This window comes from Hylaeus volcanicus, chromosome 8 (assembly GCF_026283585.1).
Source record: "Hylaeus volcanicus isolate JK05 chromosome 8, UHH_iyHylVolc1.0_haploid, whole genome shotgun sequence".
Lineage (NCBI taxonomy): Eukaryota > Metazoa > Arthropoda > Insecta > Hymenoptera > Colletidae > Hylaeus > Hylaeus volcanicus.
In genome coordinates, this window is record NC_071983.1 from 11,525,447 (window position 1) to 11,539,385 (window position 13,939).

The following is a 13,939-nucleotide window of genomic DNA, read 5'->3' on the forward strand; positions in this document are numbered from 1 at the left end:
TCACTTCGAAGCAAGTTAAACGCGTAAAAGTGGATTATATTGGTCTTGTTTGGTAAAAGAAAAATTCTTGTTATTCGTTCATCGATACGCGTCGTGTCTGCAACGCTGGCGATACACGGGGCCTGTTCTACCTTAGGTCAATGCGATCGTATCTATTAATCATTCGATTCTTTCCCTCCGTCTCTCTCTTTCTCCGCGGGCGTAAGAGCATGTACGTAGTCACTCTTTTGCCTGATAAATGGCAATGAGCGCCTCGATAAAGCAAATGCTTTACACGCGGCTAATCGCCGACTAACTAATAACTTTCCCCCCAACGAGCGGTCATGGGAACCTGAGTGTTTCGAATTTGCGGAGTTTCCCTGTTTTCGGTAACCTTGGTCCTCTTGGTTTTTAAAAACCTTTGGAGAAATGATTAGTTTAGAAGAAGAATAGAAAATGGATCATCTATTTAAACGAAAGGATAAATGAAAGAGCAATGAGAACAATTGCGCATGAATTTTTTGTTTGTTAATGTTGTAATAAAAGTATTAGAAGATAGTAAGAAACTTTGACGTAACTAGTAACACTTTTTGCCTTTTATGTTAACCTTAGTAAGCAAGTTATTGAAGTTGTCGAAACAAAAAACAGGATATCACATCGACAAGGTTGATTTGCTAACCCACATACGTTAAGTGGATACTTTTTGTCTATTTATGTGATTACTGTACCGACGCTAGGCAATATGCAGTCTATAATGATTTGCTTAAGAATTTATGACCACGTATAATTTTTGTAGACACTATAAATGAAAGGTATCTTGCGTTCGTATATACATATATCTTTTGGCGGGAAATGCTTTACGTTCTAGTTCCCATTGTCTATCGTATCAAATCTTATTTTAGAATGCAACGAAAATGAATATCTTAACTCTGTGAAAGTTTCACTTGCAAAATAAACACGTGTATCGCTTATTTCTTTATTTTCATTATTACCTTTCGATATCATCGAGTGATGCATTTTCAATGATGAAAGCTTAGGAAACATAATTACGAGTCTTGTAAATGAGCGTTATCATAAATAATGAACGTAAACGTTATCATAGAGAGCATTAGAGAGAAAGATTAAAGTCCTGACTTGGATTATGGTCCTCGACTTAACGAAGTGTCCGGTTTAAAATCTGTTTGAAAACTGTCCTCGTACCGATTCAGTTAATATACGTCGAGTAGCATTTAATACAGCAGTATTGAATCATGGGAATAGTTGAAGCTTTCTGCCGAATGCGGCGTTTCAAGATTTTATACGCAAGGTATTTTATTCTGTTCGGAGTTGGCATTTACGGACCGGCTGACGTCGTCATCGTTGGTTAAGAGCGCCGACAGATGAATTTTTACATAGTAGTCATTCTACTTCGTTTACTTAATAATATTTTATTCGCGTGAAAAAGTATTTTTTGTATTTTTTACGATATTATGTCTTGTTCGTGTTCAAAAATGGTTTGAAAAAAGGTTGCAGCTCTCAGTGGTCATAGTTATTAATTTAAAAAAAAACATATATGTGCAAAATTGGTGATTTGTAACGAGCAAGACTGGACCAGTAGGTACAATAATCGATATAAAACAGATTACGTACCCGTATAAAATAAACAAATAAACAAACAAACAAAATTGTAGTTCACGATTTAGCCTTTGTTTACAATATTTTGTATATCGATCAAGTAGGTATTTCAATTCCTACGTATTTTCTCGGAGTGTGCAAGATAATGACACCAAATTTTGAATTCAAGGAAAAAAGAATGTACACAATTACAAATCAGAGTTTTCATATAAATACGATGAAATGTATTTCATTGATATATTAATATATGAACTAAAATTACTACTGTTTTTTAGTGTCTTAATTTCATCGCTCCAACTGTAATAGGTGCAACTAAGTACTGGAGACTCGAATATTATATGTATCTATAATATATTAGCACATTACATTATTGAAATCGAGGATTTTCAAGGGCCGTCTAATGTTTCAAATACAATTTAAACGGTCCGTAGTTTTCTATTAGTAATTTTTATTCAATGTTCTGGTTAACGGATTTCCAGATAAGCGTAATATTTTACAATTAGCGCGTGCAACGATGCCTTGATTAATTTTTCACGCGGTCAGCCAAGCTTGTGTTTGAAAAGAAGAAACCCCTTCGTAGACACGCTTGTTGGTTCGTATTACATGCTCGCGCGACCGAACAATCGAAAGCCGCATTTACGAGGCTAACGTTCCATTAAATCAACTCTTTAACCGTTTTTTATTCCAGTAGCGCATAGTTAAGCTTATCAGATCACTAGGCTATTGTTTCACCACTGACGTAACGAAATAAATTTCGCTATTATTATTTAAGGAGTTCCGTTCACATTTTCCTATGAATTCATTTCAATATGGAGTGCTTTTGTAATAGCCAAGCAGTTATGTAATATATAAGAACTCTCATCATAATCAGACTCATGAACATTCAAACAAAAATTTATAAATACTAGTTGATACAGTTTACAACGTATAATAGGTATCCAAAGTGAGTCTTATTTCGAGATACGATATTATAAAATAGGAGGTTGGAAAGATTTTGACATTTTTAAAATAAATTTGGGATTGTTGAAACCATTCAGTTTTTATTATGCTTCATTACTGAAAATATTGCAATATTTAGATTGCATCGGGTCGCAGGAATTTTTTCCTATTTTTGTTGCGTCATACATTCTCTCACTCCCTTTTTGTTTCCTTAGCGCGACTATGAATAATTGCAACCTCAAAGACTTGAATAAAAACAACTTTAGAAATTAATTGCAGTGAAACTATATATTCGATGAATTTTTAAAAAATTTTTTTATCGTATTTTTATAGTTACATCCACCTCACAGGGTTATATTAGCAACTACATGAATTTCTGGTACGTCTAAATTTAGGTGAATAGTTTTGTTTGTTTAAGGAACATGATTATTACAATTACGATTTTCAATTGTCATTACAATTTTCAAATGTATCGGTGGCGTTTTCGATGTTTTCATGGATTTTGAATTTTCTTCTTTCTCGTTGGTATGATGCTGACGAGGAGGTGATGATGCGTTCTATTGTGTTCGGTGTGTTGCAACTGGTACATGTAGGTTTTACATGAATGTGCTTCGTTTATAGAGTATCGAAATCGTTCTATTTTTACCGAAAGTCGATTTTTATTTATCGATAATAATTTTTATTATCGAGTTCATACAATAACAACGTCAAGGGTAATCGATACTTAGGCGATAAAAAAGGATGAAAGTAAAGAATTCAGAGATCATACTGAAAAGCAAAGCAAAAGGTGGGACAGTTTTTAATCCACCTAACCTCAACCCTTAACCCAAAAAATTAATAAAGGACTTAATAATAACTCGATTTCGTCATCAAACGATATACGCAACCCTAGGGTGTGTCTTCGTGTTTGGTGCTATCATAATCGAGACGCAAAATTTTGTGGAAGTTACGCGAAACGTTCTCGAGCCGATTCGCTGTCACTCTCCTCTTTCGCGCGCATAACAGGGAAGGATCCCGCTGCGGATACCGGAGTGTTTCGCAATTTGTAAGTGAGAAACAGCGTTCTTACCGAGTCCCAGCTCGCGGTGCGAACCTCGGTTGAACTTCTTCGTGGGTGCACACCGATCGTCGCACGCGCATTACTGTGTATGCACGTATTACATTCACCGATCTCTGCAGACGTGCATGTGCAGTCGGCGCAGATACGTTTGCATGGCGCGGCTGTCGTGGCGGCAGACGCCGCGCGTCGAGTTATCAACCACCTTCGCTCCCACAAACTGGTCGCTCGCGATCCTCGCGAATGATAACGCATCGCCTCGCGCGTCGTACCGCGCTTTCACGTTGATTGGCCGTGACTTCGCTCTAATTGGGCTCCGCGTGAACCGAGCCAGAGATAATCCATTTAGCATTCGCTACTTCCAATTTACCGAATCAGACATCGAACGTTTTTCGCCCTAGCCACTTTTCAAACGATATTATTTCAAATATTATTTCAAATCACGCGTTACTTTATTTTATAATTACGGTCATGTATATGGTCACTTTGGAAACAGCGTCATTTCAAATATTATATTATACGTTACTTTATTTTATAATTATTTCCATACCTGTGAACACTTTTGAAATCAACGACAGTTGAAATATTATTTCGTATTTTATTTGAAATTGTATATCAAGTAGTACGTTGCTTTACAAATATATAATAGTCTAATTAAATATTATCGATGTAATCTACGTGCTACCAAGTCGTAATTTCTTGATCGTTTCTAGCTTACCTCTAGATCTTATCACTTGATCGAGAGAGAAGTGGATAAGGGTGCGCTAGGATAAGAATGCACTAAATCGTTGGAGAACGGACAAGGCGCGATAATTTTAAATTATTTGTGATACGCGAACGGTTACTCTGTATAATTCCGGCGAGCAAGAATCGTAAGAACGAATCGGATTATCTACGGCAATTACCGCCGGCACGAATTCATTACACTCCTTGTTAACTAGATGTAATCGTCGCTGGTTGTTTACTCGTACACGGATTACGCTTTGGTTTTCCGGGAAACGCGATTCCTCGTTGCTTTTCGTCGCTCGTGTGCCGCGAGACGTTCCACGCAAACGTGACTTTCTCATCTAAAATCCACATTGGTGCATACAGTGCCATTGTGTAATGGTCCTTGAATCAACAGCCAAGCACAGCTGGTCGACGGTCTCCCACGCCCCGCAACCAAACGGCACGAGTCCTCGCAGGATTCCCAGGACTTGCCACGCTTACGTCGAAGCAATTTGTTCCCGACTTTTTCTTCGTTTTATCATTCTGATTGTAACTGTAAGACGCGAAACTTATTTCTTCGTCGTGTCTTCCCGGTAGCTCCCTGTCTTTCTTTGTAGTTTTCGGAATGGTTTCCCCGTGCATGGCTGTTTATCGCAACGTATTACGATTCCGAGCATTCGTTCTGGAAGCATTCGTCAAATCCAGCCGTACGGTTCGAATGTTCCACAAGAAATTGCAACATCTTAAATTCAATTTCGAACAATAAATTTCATCGCGATTCAATTTTATGCGAGACTGGCCGCACAGCGGGCACCGATACACCCATACGGAATCCCGTGTAATAATGACTTTCGGAGTGGACTCGCTACCAAAGAAAATCCCGCCAACGGTTTCGAGCCACTACGTCTTGTTTTTCCGGTAATAATCGCGCGCGACGGTCATCAATCATCGCGACCGCTCGTGCATTGCCTCCTGGAGGAACTAACGAGCGCTCGGAACGTCGATTTTAGGTCGTTCCTTGTCATCTTCCACGCTACGGTTCCGTGGCGTCTTCCTCTGGTTCTTTCCTCGTTTACACGTGGCTAACCTTTCGGTTTTCCCTATCGACGATCTCGCGTGTAATTATATCGACAGGAGCACGTTACACCATTTAATTGCAACCGTGCTTGCCGACGCGTCCGACCGTGTAAACGCGCAACGTTGCGTGCACGTTACGGGGAGTATTTGCATGCCGAATGGAGACGTTAAAACGCGAGAACAATTGTGAAATCATGATTGGGATTTTAAAAGGTACTGGGAACTTTGGAATATTGTTTATTATTTGTGGGCATAAAGGGGGTCGTCCCGTGTGATGGCTGTTTTTTTAAGGTTTTTTCGAAATTTTTTATAGCGAAATGAAGAAACAGAGTTTCCAAATTTTTACTATATATTTATTCAGCCTTTAACTGTAACTTTGAATTTTTTTTAAGTAAAAATATAATGTGGATCGCGAGATTTATCGCTCGTATGGCACCCATGTAGAAAAAAGGTAGGTGAACGGTGTCCATGATACCAGCAGACTGCCTAATCTGAAATAAAAGAAACAAATTGCATGTTAATCTGTACATGGTTGTCTATCGCCGGAACTAGGATGTTTTAAAAATCTTGAAAATTCAATTTTTTATATGGTTTTAAACATTAAGACCCAAAATTTCATGATAGCAATAGTCATCCACAGATTAACATGCAATTTGTTATTTTTATTTCAGATTAGCCTGTCTGCCGGAATCATGGACGCCGTTTACCTACCTTTCTTTTACATACGAGCAATAAATCTCGTGATCCACATTATATTTTTGCTTTAAAAAATTCATAGTTACAGTTAAAGGCTGTAGAAATATGTAGTAAAAATTTGGAAGCTCTGTGTTTTTTCATTTCGCTATAAAAAATTACGAGAAAACATTAAAAAAATAACGGCCATTACACAGGATTGACCCCCTTAACGTATGAAGTACAGAAGAATTTCCTTTGTACATTTTAATGAATCGCTTCCCCAAAATATATTTAAACGTTCGCATCCTTTGTTGCTCCTCGTTAACTACCGCAGATCCTGGTACAGTTTATTTTGACTAGTGCGAAACGTTTGCCCAAAGTTTGCACAGGATTTCGGCAACCGTGGCCAAAAATTAGCACCGCCATGCGAGCTGATTTTCACGGGATTAACGGTACGTGGATTGGTCGACGGTCCTCGAACGCCATTGGTTAATCTTCGAAAAGTCCTAGCCCGCATTAGGTGGAGTGTATTTGTCAATTAGAGTTGCTCAGATCGAACAAGAAAGCATATGCTTTCGGTTAGCAAGGTATAATTTAATTTTTGCCGCGCACCAGGTTGGCTGGTTCTTTAAAATGGCGCAAGGTGCTATATGCAAAAGTTCGTATCCTCTGTATTTCTTCTCATACCGTCTTACTGTTCGATGTTTATTAATTCTCTTCAATTTATTATATGAACGGTTGTTTATATTCTGAAATTAATTTACTATTTTGCTAAAGCAAGAAGTGAAAGGTCGATTCAAATGTTAGCAAATGTAGTGCTTATTTGTGACAGATGTATACAAAATATGATAGTTGCTCGTGTTTTTTAAAGTAAAATGAGAATTTATTGTAACTAGTGTTCCTGAGCAAAAGTGATAATGCTGTAATGAGCAATAATATCTTCTGTTGATTACAGAGGATAAAGGAGTTGTATATAAGAGCTTTAATAATGTTAATGTTAAAAGTTCAACACTGTAAAGCGGTATAAATTACTTCTCAAAAGTGTGGCGCATCGATAAATTGATACATTAAGCTGGAAACAGTTTCATATACATTTAAAAGTTGTTCTAGTATGCTGGACAATCTTTAGCTCGATAAATAGTTTATTGTACTCATTTTTTAATTATTTTACAACCACATTCCCAAATACTGATCTCATATTCTTATATACAGTTTCTCTAGCTTGGTAAAAAAAAGAAAAGAAAAGCAATACAAAGATTTCAATCACAAATCTAGAATCATGAATATAGAAATATATAGAATCATCAAATAAATATAGAAATATACAAATACCAATACAAAATGTACAACATGTTTGCACATATTCAAAACGTAGTCACCGGTTTGGAATATAAAATGATTGAACAGACTGTATGTTACCAGGAACATTCGTAGGATGTTATACGTGTCCGTGCAAGTTTCACCCTCCTTCCAGATCCCTGTTTGTCCGTTTTAAGTCTACGGATACCTTTGTACCGGTATCGATTGCCAGGTGCGTCTCCGATAAGTCCCCGAGCGTGACGGAACGCGATGGAAAAGGGTTCGGGCCTGTTTTCAGGGTGGATAGTATGTCGAGTGGGTCTGAAAATGCAATTACATATCCACGGTGATATTTTCCTCCAATTCCCAAACGCCAATCGACTCGAGAATCGAGGGAAACGATAACATGAAGGAATATCCATCAATTACGCGGGAATGGTGTGTTATTAAATTGATTTCTTCGAACTTCGAATCAACGGGGAACGTATGCATTTAGGGTACACGATTACACACAGCGTATGGAGATTACTTGCGCGAATGAATTAATTTAAATCAGTATTTCGAAACTTTTTGGCGTTCCCAACCGTTCCACTTACGCACGCGTAATGCAGGTAGTCTGTTTGGTATAATTATGAGCAGTTATCGGCAATAAATTCGAGTCAAACGGTGCACAACATTGCGAAACACGATCGAACATTAATGGGTTTCACACATACGAACATCCGTATTTATTTTAAGACAGAATTGGCCTTTTTCTTGTTGCTCTTTTTCTAGTAAAAAATAGAGCAAATTTCTCTTTTTTCGTTTCGGCATTACGGAACGATTGATCTGTATTTATTCTCCATAACGACTCAGTGTCTGATCCTCGGAGTGTACATTGGGCGTTGAATTTGTATAAGAAACCAGGTTTTTTTTTAAATTTTTGTTAGTTTTGGTATTTAGGCTAGTAATTATCACATACATCGTAATAATAATTAGAATTATTTGAAATTTCAGCACTACGATCTGTAGGATTTCATATTATAATATTTAAACATTAGTTTGTAAAACAATCTTGGTTTTCATTTTGTTGATTGTGGTTTTTGTAATTTGTTTAAATTTAATGTGAAAACAATAAGAAAAATTTGTACGTAATTTATGTAATTCTATGAAAATAATTGCAGAAAGGATTTAGATGTTTAAGCATTTATGGTAAATTGAAATACGGGTAAATCTATGAGAATGGTCACAAATACATCCGTTCATAGAATATCAATAATAATACATACTTTCATTTAAGTTTCAATTGTTTTTCTGTATCAGTGAGCATATGAATGTACATAAACATCCGTTATCTAGTGATCAAGGTTGTGATACGTTTCGAATCGTCACGGTAATTAATTCAACCGAATGCTTTACATTCTCTAATATCGATTCAAGCATTTAACATTCACGTTTTCTATGAACGTTTTGGTCTTACATTTCATTTATGTTTATTTTTCATTCTTTCGCACGTAACAACACGCGCGCCAAGTTAATAAGAAGACGACTAGGTATCGGGTAGATCGATTGGTAAAATTTGTCAAACATTTAAACGAATTCTTCGCTTGGCCTCGCGACGTATCTCAATCGAGAATGTTAATTGCGAGCCTACGTTTTATATGAGCTTGCTTGTTTTTTTTCTCTTCAAAAGAGGAAGTCAGCCGAAGGATATAATTGTCCGTCGTAATTTCTCGAGGAGGAAGTCGTTGGATTCCAGGTATACGGATTCTTGATGTTCTCGAGAGAACTTTAAATAGTGCATTTTTTCATCGCCGGATGTAGGATGCGGGCTACGCCATTTTCATATGTTAGTGTTTCACCACATACCTCTCGGTTCGCGCTTGCATCCCGAGATTCCTGCGGTGCATTTACTTCTCACCGTTTCTCTTTTATCATCGAAGCCCCCTGCATCCTGCTTAACCCAATACCGGTGCCGTTTTCTTTGCGCCAATACGCATCGTCGCTTCTCTTCTTTTTAACCCAACTTCTCCTTTATAGTCCAGTGTTCGCCGAACGTATGATTTGTTACCGTAAAAACCGAATTATCCACAGGAAACGATTTCATTGCTCTCTTCGTTTTATGACCTATTTTTACGAGACTCAAACTAATTCGCGTGGAACCGGAATAATAAGTATTAGGGAGGTCCGGAGGTATTGTTCTCGTTCATACGATATTATAGTTCACCGTGAATATCGAAGTGCACAAAATATTGGCAAAGGCTTACGTTTCCTGGTTCGATGATTCAACTCCTTGCAGGAATATATTATTTTTGATATTGAAATTTTAAGAATGATTTACTGATGTAATTGGAATTAATAATTATTTAATACTACGATTCATTTATGTAATGTATCAGTGTGGTGATATTATGTAAAATTCACGTGGTGCGAACGAACAAGAATTTTAATAGGAGTAAAGAAAATGTAATTTTGTCGTAGGTAGATTTGTTTCAATCTTCTAGAATAATATCGTATATTATTTGCGTGTACTACGGACGGTTTATAAATGGAGCCCTTTTAGAAAAAAAAAAGAAATGTAAAATCGCCAAGATGTACAGCATCCTCCTTTACTTATTTCTAAAAAGGAACAATGGAAGTCTCGCAAACACCACAGGGGTTATGCTAGACTTAACGAATAGATTGTGGAACTTCTCAACGTCAGTGAACACTGAGTGGAGTAATACACATAATTACAAGAGTAATACATGGCCAAGAGCAATTATCCGTATCGTCAACTTCACTGTTCGCGTTCTAATGTAATGAGAAGGAACGAAGAAGACAGTTTTAATAACACGTGTAGTTTAGTTACACAGAAATATTTCGACCCGTAGTTCCGGGGGCCCTCTTTGATACGATTTGAAGCAAAAATATTATTTTGACCTAAAGTTAAAAAAAAGTACGATCAGAGATCTATAGGGAGAATATATTTTATAGTAGCGTTATAAAATTAAAACGCAATTCGATGATATGTACGTTATGTAAGGCGCATGATTATCAGTGGTTGCTTATTACACAGTTCGAAATCCAAAGAGTTTCGATATATGTAGTTCAGACTTATTAGCTAAAAATCCAAAGAAGAATTTCGATCTAGATTGAATCCACCAGCTAAAAATCCAAGAAAAACTAAAAGTCTGCATTTGTAATTTATGGTAAACACGTATCTGTAAACCGTCAAAGACTCTACTGCAACGCAGTTTCTCTTACGAATGATCTATTGAGACCAAAATTTTTATTTATATTTGTATTTCTTTATTATCGCGACTATTATAAAAATCAACGTATAATAGTCGCGGCACATCCGATAAGACAGAGGAGGCCATCGGCAGTATTCGAAGCTCGTTAATCGCGGGCCATTCGACGGCCAAGCGAACCAATTCTTCTCTGCTTCTTGTTCTCATTCCTTCTTTTTTCACGTATATAATTTGTCCCACACTCATTATTTTCAATCGTTCCACGGGCCGCGTATATGGTCATCGACGAATTATTGCTGCAACAGTCGATTGTCCGAGCGGTGACTGGTGCGCTCTCGATGGGCGCACCGGACGATGCTGTACAAAAACGAAGCCGACTGCCATCGGCGCAAAATACCTCTGCGTTCTGGCAGCGGCAGGTGCGAGATACGAAGGTAGTCGACGACGTTTTCACCGTGACTCGTTCCTCCGGATAACGTGCGTGCTTTGATATTCGATGCAAGAAGGTAGGGAGGTAGGTGTACGAGAGTGTACTGCCGGGGCTGCGATTCGCTCGCATTAGTGCTGCCGGATGCGTCGAATAATAGTTCGCCCCATCACAGTTGACTCGTGTTTCTTTCTCTATGTCTCCTTAGATTTTTCATGATCATTCCTACAACGATTAAATGTCGCGAATGGTTCGTTTATGATAACGTCCATGTTACTTTAATTTTTAGGTATCTTTCAACGTGACTTATCAGTTACGTAACATTTCTGTAACGTTATCCATGTTTCAAGGATTCATTCTTATTTAGGAATGATTTTTTTTTTTTTATGTGGATCGATGCACGAAGGAAATTCAAGAATTGTGTACAAAGTGAATTGCAAGCGTATGAAATGATTTGAAAATCACTTGCTCCATTCCCCAGTGTATACGTACAATTCTTAGGGGATAGGTGCTTAAATCTTTCTTACAATAGTTACTATTCAACATAAGTGGCATTTAATAGTAATCAGTATAGATATGAAATAACTAAGTAGTAATATATAGATAATAGTTTGAGAAAAGTCGAGTATGACTTATACATACTATAATATTTGACCATGTAGCTTGTAACAATGCTGTTACATTCTACTATTTGAAAGTAAGTTGATTATGGAATAGGTGTTACAATACTAAAGATTAAGTCGATGCATTTCTTCAATTTTTTTTTTTTTTTATTTTGTTTAGATAGTACTACCGCAAGATTTCTTATGGTGTCCATGTATGTTTTACAATCTTGGGTTTCGCGTACTCGCTACTACACACCCGACTTATCAGAGCAAACAAATGTGAATCAAGTTACAAATACATATCAACTCTATCTCAATGCACGATTCACTACACATACACGATACTTCACAAGGTACTATAGGTTCTCTTAATAAAGTAAACCGGTTTCGCTTCATCTACAGTGAAGCACGAATATGAAATATGATCCTATGCGTAAAATGTGCACGTAAATATGAACGTTGCGGATAAAAAATTGATTATTGCCTCAACTGTGCCTTGTAAATCGAACATAAACACATCCTTTAATAATTGTCAGTATAAAAATATGGGAGAAGTATATTTGCCTCGAAATCATGCAACTTCCAACTGGCATATTTTTCTGCAATCAACGTATTTTGTCATTTACGTCGTCGTTCTTTTCAACGCGTTAACAAATGACTCGAAGCTATAGAGGATGCTAGAATTTCACAGTAATTAAATGTCGTATCGGTGCTCGATATCGTCAGTTTTCAATATTTAAATGGCGTATCGGTGTTCGATATCGCCAGTTTTAAATCGACATCGTAATCAAAGGGACATTCGATAAAGCAATCGGAGAAGTAAACGAAACTCGTGCCATGCCTTTCGCGGTGGTTGGTACGTAGTTCAGCCGAGCCTGGAATACGATTCCTCGCGCAAACTTTTACATTTGTAGTAGGTACGCAATCGCGAACGCACCGAGTTACTTGCGACGATGCCGGGAAGTGCTTTCTTTTGACGACAAATCGATACAAAAATGCGCTTAAGCGGCTTTTGTGTGCTTCCTTGTGCAAAAAAGATTCCCTATTCTTGCCAATCTAATGTGTATTTCATCGCAGGTACAAATAACGGAATAAAAGTAGTTAGAAACTGCGAAGAGAAACTTGAAATCATTTTCAAGCATTTTTATAAAAATCAATCTGGTTCAGCATATGTAGACATAGACGTGAAATTTTCTCGTGTTGCAGAATAATTGCATTCAAAATGTTTTCTCCAATTTCGCCTATTCCTTCATTTAGACGTCTCCTTAGAACATATAGTATTCGATAGTAGCCAAATATTCTTACCTTTAATAAACTATATTTACTTTAAAAAAGAATAATAAAATTAAAACAATTTTCATAATTATTTTGAAGGTGAGAACATTCGATCAGCATCACTCTGTCAAGCGAAGAACCGAAATTGTTCATCTCTTTCTTCAATGGTAGGACTCGCCAAAGAGAAATTCATTGGATAACTCGCGGCGCTGCTCGGTCCTTGCTCTTCCTCTTATGTCAGTGCAGTTACCTGCCATCTTCATTCGCATACATGTGGACATTTATATAGCGCGAGTCCCCGCGTTCGCCAGTCACGAAAGAATCGTCGAGCGCTTAATCGCGCGTCGGTATTTGGGGTCAACGAGGCCGAAGCCCGATAGAGAAAAGAAGTAGAATGGAAAAAGGAGGGGAAAGGAAGATTCGATGTCGCGCACCATGGCGAGCCGTGTGCACGTACACGGGAATTGATCCTTGAACCGTCTCTACCTTCGATCAACGTACTCGCATCCGACACCTTTCTCTCCCGCCTCGTCCTTTTTCCTCCGCTCGATGTCGATCTCTCCGCTGCGGCTTCCTCTGCTCCTCTTGGACCGCCTCCCTGCGATAATAATTATCTGTTCGAGCAAAAGTGCAGCCAAAGTCACGATGCTTCTTGCCACCACCCCTTGAGCCCGAGATCGAGTGTCAAGAAATGTTTGCCATCGATTACCCGTCCTCTTTATTCGTACCTGCTGAAACAGCCTCGAATCTTCCTTTCGATTAATCACAACCACATGCATCTATATAGTTTCAAAAATAATTTAAGTGGGGGCAACACGGATCGATGGGATATTTATGCGCAATGGGATATTATAATCATCGAAGGTAATTTCTGTTACATATTTTAGTTTTTCGATGATGATTTACAGCTGAACTCGGGACTTTGATAGAATTTTTGTGCAGATCTTTTTAGTAATTGTATGTTTTAATTTGAAGGCACGTTATTTGTTGATACTCTTTTTGAGGGATTATTTTGTCATTTTTGTCAGGAGAAACGTTCTTTCTTTGGACAATTACGGTATACTTATTCGGT

General features: G+C 37.7%; 2 protein-coding genes across 2 annotated transcripts in view; one reads left to right on the forward strand and one right to left on the reverse strand.

The window, feature by feature from the left end:
• Positions 1 to 13,386, reverse strand: part of LOC128881102 (uncharacterized) — a 32,830-nt gene extending 19,444 nt beyond the window's left edge. Inside the window, exon 1 of the mRNA XM_054131838.1 lies at positions 13,354 to 13,386. The gene's annotated coding sequence lies outside the window, so the exon portion shown is untranslated. The remainder of the gene's footprint in view (positions 1 to 13,353) is intronic.
• Positions 1 to 13,939, forward strand: part of LOC128881094 (neurogenic locus Notch protein) — a 367,639-nt gene that overhangs the window by 8,261 nt on the left and 345,439 nt on the right. The gene's annotated exons all lie outside the window — the stretch shown is intronic.